Source organism: Homarus americanus, unplaced genomic scaffold (genome assembly GCF_018991925.1).
Source record: "Homarus americanus isolate GMGI-L3 unplaced genomic scaffold, GMGI_Hamer_2.0 scaffold4339, whole genome shotgun sequence".
Taxonomy (NCBI): Eukaryota; Metazoa; Arthropoda; class Malacostraca; order Decapoda; family Nephropidae; genus Homarus; species Homarus americanus.
Genome location: NW_024731404.1, coordinates 1 through 10513, shown reverse-complemented (window position 1 = coordinate 10513; position 10513 = coordinate 1). Strand labels below are relative to the sequence as shown.

The window sequence follows — 10513 nt, the reverse complement described above, 5'->3', positions numbered from 1 at the left end:
TGGTTTGTTTAGTATTGGATACGTTAGATGAGTTCAGTTTGTTTTATCTTAAAATCGAATCATTAAAGAATGGTCAAATTTTAATCTTCAAATGGCATTTTTTTATAACAATAATAACAATATAAATAAAGGCTGTGGAAACAAAACTAAAACACCCCTGCTCCTATGACAAACTTCTAATAATTCCAATAGAAAGACCTTATCTAATTAAGCTCCCTTGCACCCCGTTCGGTAAGGAAGAATAGGTTGACATTGACTTTCGTTAATCGATCTCCTGCACTTTCCCTTCTTTTAATTAAAGAGGTAGATGTCAGACTGCAACGCAACCGCTAAGCATTTCACTACCACAGGACAGTGGAAGAAAAAGAACCCTGTAGGGCAGTGCTTTATATAAATTGACAAGAACCAGCTTATACAGATGCCAACGGCCATACCACGCTGAAAACACCGCTCTCGTCCGATCAGCGAAGTTAAGCAACATTGGGTCTGGTTAGTACTTGGATGGGTGACCGCCTGGGAACACCAGATGCTGTTGGCATTTTACCTCTCGCTAGTAACCCCCCTTTTGTTCCACCCTTTATCTTAAGCTATGTACCGCGGGTGGATGTGGTATGGTTTGTTTAGTATTGGATACGTTAGATGAGTTCAGTTTGTTTTATCTTAAAATCGAATCATTAAAGAATGGTCCAATTTTAATGTTCAAATGGCATTTTTTTTATAACAATAATAACAACATGTAAGCAAAGCTGCTGTGAAATGAAAACCAAAACACCCCTGCCTTGGATAAACTTTAATAATTCTAATAGGAAAAGACCTTTTCAATTAAGCCTCCCTTGGCACCCCGCTCCGGCAAGGAAGAAGAGGTTATTGACTTTAATTGATCTCTGCACTTTCCTCTTCTTTTTAATTTGTTAAAGAGGTAGATGTCAGACTGCAACGCAACTGCTAAGCATTTCACTACCACAGGAGTTGTGGAAGAAAAGAACCCCGTAGGGCAGCAAGCGAGTATAAATTGACACAGAGCCAGCTATAGATGCTAACGGCTATACCACGTTGAAAACAACACCGCTTCTCGTCCGATCAGCGGTTAAGCAAATACTGGGTCTGGTTAGTACTTGGATGGGTGACCGCCTGGGAACACCAGATGCTGTTGGCATTTTACCTCTCGCTAGTAACCCCCCTTTTGTTCCACCCTTTATCTTAAGCTATGTACCGCGGGTGGATGTGGTATGGTTTGTTTAGTATTGGATACGTTAGATGAGTTCAGTTTGTTTTATCTTAAAGACGAATCATTAAAGAATGGTCAAATTTTAATGTTCAAATTGCATTTTTTTTATAACAATAATAACAATATAAGTAACGGCTGTGGAAACAAAACTAAAACACCCCTGCTCCTATGACAAACTTCTAATAATTCCAATAGAAAGACCTTATCTAATTAAGCTCCCTTGCACCCCGTTCGGTAAGGAAGAATAGGTTGACATTGACTTTCGTTAATCGATCTCCTGCACTTTCCCTTCTTTTAATTAAAGAGGTAGATGTCAGACTGCAACGCAACCGCTAAGCATTTCACTACCACAGGACAGTGGAAGAAAAAGAACCCTGTAGGGCAGTGCTTTATATAAATTGACAAGAACCAGCTTGTATAGATGCCAACGGCCATACCACGTTGAAAACACCGCTTCTCGTCCGATCAGCGAAGTTAAGCAACATTGGGTCTGGTTAGTACTTGGATGGGTGACCGCCTGGGAACACCAGATGCTGTTGGCATTTTACCTCTTGCTATTAACCTCCCTTTTGTTCCACCTCATCTTAAGCTGCGTCACGGGGTGGATGGGTAGGCTTGTTTAGTATTGATACGTTAGATGAGTTCAGTTTGTTTGATTTTAAAATCGAACTGCCAAAGAATGGTCCATAACTTTAATGTTCAAAGCCGGCATTTTTTTTGGCAAGCACACAATATAAGTAAAGGCTGTGGGGAAACAAAACCAAAAAACACCCCTGCTCCTCATGACAAACTTAATAATTCCAACAGAAAGACTCATCTAATTGCTCCCTTGCACCGTTCGGTGGCGAAAGAATTGCTGACATTGACTTTCGTTAATCGATCTCCTGCACTTTCCTTCCTTTTTTAGTTAAAGAGGTAGGATGTCAGACTGCAACGCAACTCGGGTTAAGCATTCTCTCACTACCACAGGACAGTGAAGAAAAAAGAAACTTGTAGGGCAGCAAGGGGCTTATATAAACTTTGACAGAACCAGCTTTATAGATGTCAACGCTACCACGTTGAGTTAACGCTTCTCGTCCGATCAGCGAAGTTAAGCAACATTGGGTCTGGTTAGTACTTGGATGGGTGACCGCCTGGGAACACCAGATGCTGTTGGCATTTTACCTCTCGCTAGTAACCCCACTTTTGTTCCACCCTTTATCTTAAGCTATGTACCGCGGGTGGATGTGGTATGGTTTGTTTAGTATTGGATATGTTAGATGAGTTCAGTTTGTTTTATCTTAAAATCGAATCATTAAAGAATGGTCAAATTTTAGTGTTCAAATGGCATTTTTTTTATAACAATAATAACAATATAAGTAAAGGCTGTGGAAACAAAACTAAAACACCCCTGCTCCTCTGACAAACTTCTAATAATTCCAATAGAAAGACCTTATCTAATTAAGCTCCCTTGCACCCCGTTCGGTTAGGAAGAATAGTTTGACATTGACTTTCGTTTATCGATCTCCTGCACTTTCCCTTCTTTTAATTAAAGAGGTAGATGTCAGACTGCAACGCAACCGCTAAGCATTTCACTACCACAGGACAGTGGAAGAAAAAGAACCCTGTAGGGCAAAAAGTGTTTATATAACGTTGAGCCAAGAACCAGCTTGTATAGATGCCAACGGCCATGGCCTTATTGTTGAAACACTGCTTCGTCCGATCAGCGAAGCAGCAACATTGGGGTCTGGTTAGTACTTGATGGTGACCGCCTAAATAACGCACAGATGTGTTGTATTTACTCTGCTAGTAACCCCTCTTTGGTTCCACCCTTATCTTAAGCCATGTACCGCGGGTGATGAAGGTTTGTTTAGTATTGGATACGTTAGATGAGTTCAGTTTGTTTTATCTCAAAATCGAATCATTAAAGAATGGTCAAATTTTAATGTTCAAATGGCATTTTTTTTATAACAATAATAACAATATAAGTAAAGGCTGTGGAAACAAAACTAAAACACCCCTGCTCCTATGACAAACTTCTAATAATTCCAATAGAAAGACCTTTTCTAATTAAGCTCCCTTGCACCCCGTTCGGTAAGGAAGAATAGGTTGACATTGACTTTCGTTTATCGATCTCCTGCACTTTCCCTTCTTTTAATTAAAGAGGTAGATGTCAGACTGCAATGCAACCGCTAAGCATTTCACTACCACAGGACAGTGGAAATAAAAAGAAATTCTGTAGGCAGTGTCTTTTTTATATAAATTGACAAGAACTGCTTGTAGAGATTAATGGCCACCACGTTGAAAACACTTCTCGTCCGATCAGCGGGGTTAAGCAACATTGGGTCTAAGGCATTGGCGGTGACCGCCTGGGGAACACCAGATGCTGCTGGCATTTTACCTCGCTAATAACTCCTCTTTTTGTTCCAATTCTTTATCTTAAGCTATACCAATATGATGTATGGGTCAGAGTTTATATTGGATACGTTAGATGAGTTCAGTTTGTTTTATCTTAAAATCGAATCATTAAAGAATGGTCCAATTTTAATGTTCAAATTGCATTTTTTTTATAACAATAATAACAATATAAGTAAAGGCTGTGGAAACAAAACTAAAACACCCCTGCTCCTATGACAAACTTCTAATAATTCCAATAGAAAGACCTTATCTAATTAAGCTCCCTTGCACCCCGTTCGGTAAGGAAGAATAGGTTGACATTGACTTTCGTTTATCGATCTCCTGCACTTTCCCTTCTTTTAATTAAAGAGGTAGGTGTCAGACTGCAACGCAACCGCTAAGCATTTCACTACCACTGGACAGTGGAAGAAAAAGAACCCTGTAGGGCAGTGCTATATAAAATCTGACAAGAACCAAATGAGTAGATGTTTACCCAATATAACATTGTTGGAAAACACTGCTTTTATCCGACTAAAGGAAGTACAATATTGGCCCAAGGATTTCTGAGCGGGTGACCGCCTGGGAACACCAGATGCTGTTGGCATTTTACCTCTCGCTAGTAACCCCCCTTTTGTTCCACCCTTTATCTTAAGCTATGTACCGCGGGTGGATGTGGTATGGTTTGTTTAGTATTGGATACGTTAGATGAGTTCAGTTTATTTTATCTTAAAATCGAATCATTAAAGAATGGTCAAATTTTAATGTTCAAATGGCATTTTTTTTATAACAATAATAACAATATAAGTAAAGGCTGTGGAAACAAAACTAAAACACCCCTGCTCCTATGACAAACTTCTAATAATTCCAATAGAAAGACCTTATCTAATTAAGCTCCCTTGCACCCCGTTCGGTAAGGAAGAATTGCTGACATTGACTCTTCGTTAACTGACCCTGCACCTTCCTTCTTTTTAGTTAAAGAGGTAGATGTCAGATCGCAACGCAACCGCTAAGCATTTCACTACCACAGGACAGTGGAAGAAAAAGAACCCTGTAGGGCAGTGCTTTATATAAATTGACAAGAACCAGCTTATATAGATGCCAACGGCCATACCACGTTGAAATCACCGCTTCTCGTCCGATCAGCGAAGTTAAGCAACATTGGGTCTGGTTAGTACTTGGATGGGTGACCGCCTGGGAACACCAGATGCTGTTGGCATTTTACCTCTCGCTAGTAACCCCCCTTTTGTTCCACCCTTTATCTTAAGCTATGTACCGCGGGTGGATGTGGTATTGTTTGTTTAGTATTGGATACGTAAGATGAGTTCAGTTTCTTTTATCTTAAAATCGAATCATTAAAGAATGGTCCAATTTTAATGTTCAAATGGCATTTTTTTTATAACAATAATAACAATATAAGTAAAGGCTGTGGAAACAAAACTAAAACACCCCTGCTCCTATGACAAACTTCTAATAATTCCTATAGAAAGACCTTATCTAATTAAGCTCCCTTGCACCCCGTTCGGTAAGGAAGAATTGGTTGACATTGACTTTCGTTAATCGATCTCCTGCACTTTCCCTTCTTTTAGTTAAAGAGGTAGATGTCAGACTGCAACGCAACCGCTAAGCATTTCACTACCACAGGACAGTGGAAGAAAAAGAACCCTGTAGGGCAGTGCTTTATATAAATTGACAAGAACCAGCTTATATAGATGTCAACGGCCATACCACGTTGAAAACACCGCTTCTCGTCCGATCAGCGAAGTTAAGCAACATTGGGTCTGGTTAGTACTTGGATGGGTGACCGCCTGGGAACACCAGATGCTGTTGGCATTTTACCTCTCGCTAGTAACCCACCTTTTGTTCCACCCTTTATCTTAAGCTATGTACCACGGGTGGATGTGGTATGGTTTGTTTAGTATTGGATACGTTAGATGAGTTCAGTTTGTTTTATCTTAAAATCGAATCATTAAAGAATGGTCAAATTTTAATGTTCAAATGGCATTTTTTTTATAACAATAATAACAAACTAAGTAAAGGCTGTAGAAACAAAACTAAAACACCCCTGCTCCTATGACAAACTTCTAATAATTCCAATAGAAAGACCTAATCTAATTAAGCTCCCTTGCACCCCGTTCGGTAAGGAAGAATAGGTTGACATTGACTTTCGTTTATCGATCTCCTGCACTTTCCCTTCTTTTAATTAAAGAGGTAGATGTCAGACTGCAATGCAACCGCTAAGCATTTCACTACCACAGGACAGTGGAAGAAAAAGAACCCTGTAGGGCAGTGCTTTATATAAATTGACAAGAACCAGCTTATATAGATGCCAACGGCCATACCACGTTGAAAACACCGCTTCTGGTCCGATCAGCGAAGTTAAGCAACATTGGGTCTGGTTAGTACTTGGATGGGTGACCGCCTGGGAACACCAGATGCTGTTGGCATTTTACCTCTCGCTAGTAACCCCCATTTTGTTCCACCCTTTATCTTAAGCTATGTACCGCGGGTGGATGTGGTATGGTTTGTTTAGTATTGGATACGTTAGATGAGTTCAGTTTGTTTTATCTTAAAATCGAATCATTAAAGAATGGTCAAATTTTAATGTTCAAATGGCATTTTTTTTATAAAAATAATAACAATATAAGTAAAGGCTGTAGAAACAAAACTAAAACACCCCTGCTCCTATGACAAACTTCTAATAATTCCAATAGAAAGACCTAATCTAATTAAGCTCCCTTGCACCCCGTTCGGTAAGGAAGAATAGGTTGACATTGATTTTCGTTAATCGATCTCCTGCACTTTCCCTTCTTTTAATTAAAGAGGTAGATGTCAGACTGCAACGCAACCGCTAAGCATTTCACTACCACAGGACAGTGGAAGAAAAAGAACCCTGTAGGGCAGTGCTTTATATAAATTGACAAGAACCAGCTTGTATAGATGCCAACGGCCATACCACGTTGAAAACACCGCTTCTCGTCCGATCAGCGAAGTTAAGCAACATTGGGTCTGGTTAGTACTTGGATGGGTGACCGCCTGGGAACACCAGATGCTGTTGGCATTTTACCTCTCGCTAGTAACCCCCCTTTTGTTCCACCCTTTATCTTAAGCTATGTACCGCGGGTGGATGTGGTATGGTTTGTTTAGTATTGGATACGTTAGATGAGTTCAGTTTGTTTTATCTTAAAATCGAATCATTAAAGAATGGTCAAATTTTAATGTTCAAATGGCATTTTTTTTATAACAATAATAACAATATAAGTAAAGGCTGTGGAAACAAAAACTAAAAATGACTCTGAGCTCCTATGACAAACTCTAATAATTCCATAGGAAAGACTATCTAATTAAGTCTCTAAAACTTCGTTCGCTAAGGAAGAATTTGGTTGATATTGACTTTGTTATCGACTCCCTCAGACCCTTCTTTAGTTAAAGAGGTAGATGTCAGACTGCAACGCAACCCATACAGCATTGACTCACTGGTAGACAGAAGAAAAAGAACCCTGAGGGCAGTGTTTTGGCAAAATTAATAAGAACTAGCTTATATAGATGTCAACGGGTTGAAACACCGCTTCGTCCGACTTCCAGGCGAAGTTACAACATTGGGTCTGGTTAGTACTTGGATGGGTGACCGCCTGGGAACACCAGATGCTGTTGGCATTTTACCTCTCGCTAGTAACCCCCCTTTTGTTCCACCCTTTATCTTAAGCTATGTACCACGGGTGGATGTGGTATGGTTTGTTTAGTATTGGATACGTTAGATGAGTTCAGTTTGTTTTATCTTAAAATCGAATCATTAAAGAATGGTCAAATTTTAATGTTCAAATTGCATTTTTTTTATAACAATAATAACAATATAAGTAAAGGCTGTGGAAACAAAACTAAAACACCCCTGCTCCTATGACAAACTTCTAATAATTCCAATAGAAAGACCTTATCTAATTAAGCTCCCTTGCACCCCGTTCGGTAAGGAAGAATAGGTTGACATTGACTTTCGTTTATCGATCTCCTGCACTTTCCCTTCTTTTAATTAAAGAGGTAGGTGTCAGACTGCAACGCAACCGCTAAGCATTTCACTACCACTGGACAGTGGAAGAAAAAGAACCCTGTAGGGCAGTGCTTTATATAAATTGACAAGAACCAGCTTATATAGATGCCAACGGCCATTCCACGTTGAAAACACCGCTTCTCGTCCGATCAGCGAAGTTAAGCAACATTGGGTCTGGTTAGTACTTGGATGGGTGACCGCCTGGGAACACCAGATGCTGTTGGCATTTTACCTCTCGCTAGTAACCCCCCCTTTTGTTCCACCGTTTATCTTAAGCTATGTACCGCGGGTGGATGTGGTATGGTTTGTTTAGTATTGGATACGTTAGATGAGTTCAGTTTGTTTTATCTTAAAATCGAATCATTAAAGAATGGTCCAATTTTAATGTTCAAATTGCATTTTTTTTTATAACAATAATAACAATATAAGTAAAGGCTGTGGAAACAAAACTAAAACACCCCTGCTCCTATGACAAACTTCTAATAATTCCAATAGAAAGACCTTATCTAATTAAGCTCCCTTGCACCCCGTTCGGTAAGGAAGAATTGGTTGACATTGACTTTCGTTAATCGATCTCCTGCACTTTCCCTTCTTTTAGTTAAAGAGGTAGATGTCAGACTGCAACGCAACCGCTAAGCATTTCACTACCACAGGACAGTGGAAGAAAAAGAACCCTGTAGGGCAGTGCTTTATATAAATTGACAAGAACCAGCTTATATAGATGCCAACGGCCATACCACGTTGAAAACACCGCTTCTCGTCTGATCAGCGAAGTTAAGCATCATTGGGTCTGGTTAGTACTTGGATGGGTGACCGCCTGGGAACACCAGATGCTGTTGGCATTTTACCTCTCGCTAGTAACCCCCCTTTTGTTCCACCCTTTATCTTAAGCTATGTACCGCGGGTGGATATGGTATGGTTTGTTTAGTATTGGATACGTTAGATGAGTTCAGTTTGTTTTATCTCAAAATCGAATCATTAAAGAATGGTCAAATTTTAATGTTCAAATGGCATTTTTTTTATAACAATAATAACAATATAAGTAAAGGCTGTGGAAACAAAACTAAAACACCCCTGCTCCTATGACAAACTTCTAATAATTCCAATAGAAAGACCTAATCTAATTAAGCTCCCTTGCACCCCGTTCGGTAAGGAAGAATAGGTTGACATTGACTTTCGTTAATCGATCTCCTGCACTTTCCCTTCTTTTAATTAAAGAGGTAGATGTCAGACTGCAACGCAACTGCTAAGACACTACCATGCAGGATAGTGAAAAGAAAAAGAACCCCTGTAGGCAGTGTTTTTATGGCAATTGACAAGAATCATATATATATATATATATATATATATATATATATATATATATATATAAATATATAAATTTATAAGCCAACGACCTTACCACGTTGAAAGCACCGCTTCTCGTCCTTATTAATGAATTGTATTGTAACTTAGAAATTACAGACCGCCCGACCAGCAAGGAAGTCGACTACTGTAGTATCAAAGTAAAGTAATCTATAACCTGCGAATGTTTGGTAAGATCCTCCTGGAAATAAGAATCTGGCAACTTTGTCGGCTATTCTTGGTTAAATGCCTTATTGTATACCATTTTTTTTCATACTTGCTCTGTCAACTCTTAGACATATAGGAATTTACTTTATGCTCACACGGCCTACTGCATATACATTATACATGTACCGTATAAATGGTATAATAATAATTATAATAATAATTATTATTTTTATTATAATGCTGAACTATATACTTGCATAGTTAATAAATATGCCAATTTTTCTTAATAAATATTGTTATTTTTATATAATTAGGGCCACGCAGAATAACATTCGTCTCACTTCTGACTCAGGAATTGAACCTGCAAAGGAGTGATGAGAGGCAAGCACGTTACCACTCTACCGCTAAGTTGAGACACTAGTTTCGTCTGGATATGAACAGTACTTACCATAAATTTAAATCATGATTTTTTTTTCGTAGTGAGTTTCACGATATTCATAAGACGTCTGCAAAGAGCAGAAGTTGATAAAGTACCACGAACAGTACAGAACACTATATTTTTTAAAGCATAGGACTAAAATATGCATGATGTAGCCTAAAACTCCATAAAATCTGGTTGAATTATTGAGTAAGATGAATAAGTTATTCAGCAATTATGTTCATGTTACTTTTTAATCAAAAGTTATTTGCAAATTTCCTCCTCTGATATTTATTATATTACAGCAATGTAGTTTAGTTTTACATGAGTACTATTTTATTATTAAGAATTATTCCAGTAAAATTTTTAAATGTTTTTAATTGTCAGTAAGATAGGTAGTTATATTCCAACATGAAAATTTACTTCAACTTCATCAACGATATCAACAGTTCCTCGGACCCTTCCCCACAGACCGCCGATATGGTACGTGTGTGTGTGCTCGTTCTGTTTGAAAATATCGCTATTTATCCTCGCATCTGTTGTATATAAGATGGTAGATGCTAATGTGCTTAAAATATTTAGATGTGAGCTATCGTGTTTGTTGATAATATGGACCAAACTCGAAAAATTACGGTGATAATTGGTGGTAAATATGGTATGTGCGTTTTGGTCTACTGTGTTTACATGTTTCCAATGCACAAGTCTGGGTGAAATTTTAAGTGTGATACATATAGTTTATAGTAACCCTTTATTTTCAGTGGTGTTTTATTTTTTCCCCCGGATTTTCACCATATTGTTCGCTTTAGTGCACAATGTGGGTTTTCCGGTGGAGTAAGAAAGAAACCACGGTAAATATTCGTACATTGGCTGTCCTCATGTTTTGGTACGAGAATAGATTTATTTGGTGTGTGTTTTTTACGTGTTGTATTCAAATCTG

At 38.6% G+C, this 10513-nt stretch overlaps 8 non-coding genes and 2 pseudogenes across 8 annotated transcripts; all 10 read left to right on the top strand.

The window, feature by feature from the left end:
* Nucleotides 1-420: 420 nt before the first annotated feature.
* On the top strand, nucleotides 421-538 carry LOC121867598. Its single transcript, XR_006089193.1, has one exon. It is a non-coding gene; the product is annotated as a 5S ribosomal RNA (ribosomal RNA).
* Nucleotides 539-1035: 497 nt separating this feature from the next.
* Nucleotides 1036-1156, top strand: LOC121867599 (annotated as a pseudogene).
* Nucleotides 1157-1651: 495 nt separating this feature from the next.
* Nucleotides 1652-1770, top strand: LOC121867601. Its single transcript, XR_006089194.1, has one exon. It is a non-coding gene; the product is annotated as a 5S ribosomal RNA (ribosomal RNA).
* Nucleotides 1771-2271: 501 nt separating this feature from the next.
* On the top strand, nucleotides 2272-2386 carry LOC121867600 (annotated as a pseudogene).
* Nucleotides 2387-4701: 2315 nt separating this feature from the next.
* Nucleotides 4702-4820, top strand: LOC121867603. Its single transcript, XR_006089196.1, has one exon. It is a non-coding gene; the product is annotated as a 5S ribosomal RNA (ribosomal RNA).
* Nucleotides 4821-5315: 495 nt separating this feature from the next.
* On the top strand, nucleotides 5316-5434 carry LOC121867602. The gene has a single exon (XR_006089195.1). It is a non-coding gene; the product is annotated as a 5S ribosomal RNA (ribosomal RNA).
* A 495-nt stretch (nucleotides 5435-5929) lies between these two features.
* On the top strand, nucleotides 5930-6048 carry LOC121867597. The gene has a single exon (XR_006089192.1). It is a non-coding gene; the product is annotated as a 5S ribosomal RNA (ribosomal RNA).
* Nucleotides 6049-6543: 495 nt separating this feature from the next.
* Nucleotides 6544-6662, top strand: LOC121867595. Its single transcript, XR_006089190.1, has one exon. It is a non-coding gene; the product is annotated as a 5S ribosomal RNA (ribosomal RNA).
* Nucleotides 6663-7753: 1091 nt separating this feature from the next.
* On the top strand, nucleotides 7754-7872 carry LOC121867604. The gene has a single exon (XR_006089197.1). It is a non-coding gene; the product is annotated as a 5S ribosomal RNA (ribosomal RNA).
* Nucleotides 7873-8369: 497 nt separating this feature from the next.
* Nucleotides 8370-8488, top strand: LOC121867596. Its single transcript, XR_006089191.1, has one exon. It is a non-coding gene; the product is annotated as a 5S ribosomal RNA (ribosomal RNA).
* Nucleotides 8489-10513: the final 2025 nt, after the last annotated feature.